Source organism: Oryctolagus cuniculus, chromosome 13, assembly GCF_964237555.1.
Source record: "Oryctolagus cuniculus chromosome 13, mOryCun1.1, whole genome shotgun sequence".
Lineage (NCBI taxonomy): Eukaryota > Metazoa > Chordata > Mammalia > Lagomorpha > Leporidae > Oryctolagus > Oryctolagus cuniculus.
The window spans coordinates 26,772,001-26,776,977 of record NC_091444.1 but is presented as its reverse complement, the minus strand read 5'-3'; positions in this window follow the sequence as shown (position 1 = coordinate 26,776,977).

Genomic DNA, 4,977 nt, shown 5'->3' with positions numbered 1-4,977 from the left:
AATCCCACAGCTGTTAACCTGGAAGCATAAATAGAGACTATAGACAGAGAGAAATTTTAGACACATTGGTTTACTCTATCAGTTAAACCTTATTAACATATCTGTTAATAAGCATCTCTGAAGCTGCTCATTAACAGAACGAGGGTCTGCTGTTGAGGAGGAAGCTATGGTTAAGGTCTTTGCGGCCTTAGATGTTTCATCTAACAGGATTGGGGGGCATATGGCCCAGGAAATCACTTGTTCTAGCCCTGCCAAGGCGACCGCATCATCTGCTACATCTCTGGCAGGCTACTTTTATTTTTTTTTATTTTTTATTTTTTCTAACAAAACTGATTTAATCATCACACATTGAATACATGCATAAATTACCACACATTATCAAATAAATATGTACAATCAAAAGAATAATTAGAACAAAAATAAAGGATACCAGTAGTTTGGTAATTAAATGTTGTGTATGATCCTTAGTTGGAAATAGGATTTCGTACAAGCAACATTGTGAACATTATCCAAAAATCTCAAAATATCTCATGTGATCATATAGTAGAAAACTGTTTCAGTGTTCTATTTTTTCAGAGTGATAATTGAATTAAGATAGTATGGGAGACCATATGGGAGACCATTCCTTTTCTTTTTTCCCCAGAAACCTTTTATTTAAGGTATATAGACATCATGCATTTCATGAATACAACTTTAGGAACACATTGATACTTCCCATTGTACCCATTGTCATACCTGCACTCCCATCCTTCTTCCTCCTCCCTCTCCTATTCACATTCTTATTTTTTACTAAGATCTATTTTCAATTAACTTTATACACATAAGATTAGCTCTATACTAAGTAAAGAGCTCAACAAATAGTACGGAAAAAATTGTTTCTCAACAGCTGAGACAAGGGCTGTTCAAAGTCATCACATCTTAGAGCGTCAATTTCACTGCTATAGATAACTTTTTAGGTGCTCTATTGGTTACCACAGATCAGGGAGAACATATGGTATTTGTCCTTTCAGGACTGGCTTATTTCACTATGTATGATGTTTTCCAGTTACATCCATTCTCTTACAAACGACAGGATTTCATTTTGTATTGCTGTGTAGTATTCCATGGTGTACATATCCCATAATTTCTTTTTTTTTTTTTTTTTTTTTTTTATCTTTTATTTAATGAATATAAATTTCCAAAGTACGACTCATGGGTTACAATGGCTTCCCCCCCCATACCGTCCCTCCCACCAACAACCCTCCCCTTTCCCACTCCCTCTCCCCTTCCATTCACATCAAGATTCATTTTCGATTATCTTAATATACAGAAGATCAGCTTAGTATACCTTAAGTAAGTATTTCAACAGTTTGCTCCCACACAGAAACATAAAGTGAAAAATAATAGATGATTTTTTTAAAATGATGATGAAATCAGATCAGACCTATTGTCATGTTTAATCCCAGTGAGAGTCAAGTTGGGAATTGAAAATTTCTTTCTTTTTTTTTTTTTTTTTTTTTAACAGAAGATCAGTTTAGTGTACATTAAGTAAAGATTTCAATCGTTTGCACCCCCATAGAAACACAAAGTGAAATATACTGTTTGAGTACTCGTTATAGCATTAAGCCTCAGTGTACAGCACATTAAGGACCGAGATCCTACATGAGGAGTAAGTGCACAGTGACTCCTGTTGTTGACTTTACCAATTGACACTCCTGTTTATGTCATCAGTAATCTCCCTATGCACCAGTTATGAGTTTCCAAGGCTATGGAAGCCCCTTGAGTTCTCCGACTCTTATCTTGTTTAGACACGGTCATAGTCAAAGTGGAGGTTCTCTCCTCCCTTCAGAGAAAGGCACCTCCCTCTTTGAAGACCTGTTCTTTCCACTGGGATCTCACTCACAGAGATCTTTTTGCCAGAGTGTCTTGGCTTTCCATGCCTGAAATACTCTCATGGGCTTTTCAGCCAGATCCGAGTGTCTGGCAGGCTACTTTTAAAAAGCATTTTATTAAAAGCAGGCTAATTTTTAAGTTGATAACTTTGCATGGCCTGTGAATGATGTTATAAATATCCAAGTGGCCCTTGGCAGAAGAAATCTTCCCTATCCCTGGGAGGGACAAGAATGCTTCCTTCGAGGATTGTTTAGGAGGACAGAGATGATGCTCCAAAACTCTCATCACAAGTGCCTAACTCATAACGCAAGGTGAGACAGATCTGCCGATGGTAGTTGTGATACTGGTAGCGTTAGTAAGAGTGGTACAGTTGGTTTGCTTCTTCCTTGTAACTGTTTTTCTCCCCAGAATTCTGCCATGTGTTCAGGAAACAAAATCCAACGGCAAGTCCTTGCTGTAGCCAGAATTGCCTCTTCTCTAAGACGACCACGGCTATTTACTGAGTCTAGCAGTTATTTTGGCTTTTTCGCTTAAGATAACCACTTTGCTTTGAGAGCCCTTAGCCCTAGTAAACAGATTTCTGTTGAGAGTCTCTTCGCTTTATCTGCTATGGCCAGAACAGTGGCTCAGAAAATTTGTGACCCTACATGGATCAGTGAGTGGAGCTATCAACATGTAAAATGCTCAATATTGCTTTGGGATATATATTGACAGTATACACATATTTATATAAACACATGCTAAACTTTGAATACACATATCCCTAAACACCAAATTCAGAAAACGTGTTACTTCCTAGAAGGAGGGTAGGAAGGGGACCACAAGTGGGAGTGATGCACTGACTTCAAATGTATCTGTAAGGCTTTGCATTTCTCCAGCGGGATGTTGGATTAATGTGTGTTTATATTATTCTCTGTACAGATTGTATGGAATAATGTATTCATAGAAATATGATTTCTTTTAAATTTCAGAGTGAATAAATCAGATATTTATATTTTAGAAACGGTGAGTTTGAGCTGATATTTGGGCACTTACTAAAAGGGAAACCAAGGAACCGGCACTGTGGTGCAGCAGGTTAACCCCTTACTTGGGTGCCCATATCATATATTGAGGTATCTGGTTAAACTCCCAGCTACTCTATGCTTCTGATCCAGCATCCTGCTGATACACCTTGCAATCAGCAGTTGGTGGCCCAAGTATGGGTTCCTACCATCCACGTAGGACACCTGGATAGAATTCCTGGCTCCTGATTTTTTTTCCTGGCCAAGCTCTGGCTATTGCAGGTATTTGGAAGAACAAACCAACAAATGGAAAACCGCTCTCTCTCTCTCTCTCTCTCTTTCTCTCTCTCTCTCTCTCCCCCTCTCCTTCTCTCTTTCTGCCTTTCAAATAAATAAAATCTTTAAGTGGGGGAACTAAATATGGAGAGACTCCTTTGCATTTGACCTAGTCAGCAGACAAGCGTCAACTCTCATGACCCAGAATAGGGGTCCCTCAAAAGAGCCTGATAATGGAAGAGAAATAACATCAAGAACCTCTCTAGAAGATGCCCACTGCAGCAAGAGTGACACTGAAGCGGCAGCAGCAGAGAAAAACTAGAGGAACAGATGGGTTGCTAAAACAAAAACAAGCAGAATGCAATTCCTCAGATTTTTGGGAAGAAAGAAGCTTAGATGAGGAAGTGATAACCTGTCTGGCAGCAGGAAATAAAACTAGAAAGAGAAAGCAGTTTAATTTGTCCAGAAAAATATTTGATTTTACTTTACAAAAACAGCATTAGCAGTGCAAAAAGCAGACACTATGAATAAACTCCCATGGCAGACTTGACAATTAACTGGAACTGGACTTGCTCTCTCACCCATAAACAACCACAAAATTGGGCAAAATGTATGAAATAATTGTTTTTATTGGACAACACAGTGCAGTATTGTGATCCCTGAGAGAAGGGAAAGAAATGAAGTGATCCCTACAATATTCCTGGATTTCTGCCTAGAGGCACTTCCTGGGCCATGAGGAAGATATCGATGCAGAAATGACAATCTTGTTGAGACGAAAACTAAAACATGAGTTCAGGTGCCTTGAATTCGTGAGGACAAAGTATAGGGAAGAGGGAGGTAGGCAGAGAATGAGCTAAAGAAATCGTGAGCCCTTTTGAGTCTTAGGCTGAATGCCAAATTACACAAGGTATAGATAGCTCCATGAAACCGGGAAAAAAACTCAAGGAGCTAAACACTAAGCAGTTTACTGAGCTCCCACAGGCATGTGCCAATAAGAGGGGACTTGAGAGAGGCCTCGCCTATGTGGTAGGGTTAAACTAGCCCCACAGTAAAGGGCATTGTGGAACTTCCCTACAAAATCTTCAAGGCAAACCTAAAAAGACCAAACTGATCTGCAAGCAAATTAATTGACACCAGTCCATGTAGCAGTACGATGTTCAATATCCAGTAAAAGATTACTAGACATGAAAAGAAAAAGGAAAATGTGGTTCATAGATTTAAAAATTCCATTCAGTAGAAATAGAAATGACAGAGATTATACAATTGGGTAAGAAGAACTATAGAAATACTATTAACAGTTGCTCAAGAATTTAAAAGGAAACATGAAAATAATAAGGAATAAGAAACTATAAAAAATGGGACTTCTAGAATTGAAAAGTACAATATTGAAGTGAAAAATTCACTGAATGGACTTAATAGCAGCTTAAACATGGAGAAGAAAAGATCAGAGGACTTAAAGATATGAATACTCATACAATAGAGAGAAAGGAAGGTAAAAGAAAAATAAATAGATCCTGATGACCCATGAGAAAATACCAAATTGTCTGAAATCATGTTATTGAAATCCCAAAGGAAGGTGGGGGAAGGAGAAATATTTGAAGAAATTATGGCAGAACATTTTCCAAACTTTTTAGGAAATCTATTAACTCATAAATTAAGAACTCCAACCCATATCAAAGAGTACAGTTGAAACACAAAGTGCATTCTGAATTTCTTCAATAATGGGGTGATTTTATGAATGGACCAATACTAAAGGCACCGGCTAAGAAGGGAGAGAATTTCTGTAAAATGTAAGGCACTGTACAACTTGTGGTGTGGGAGGACAGAA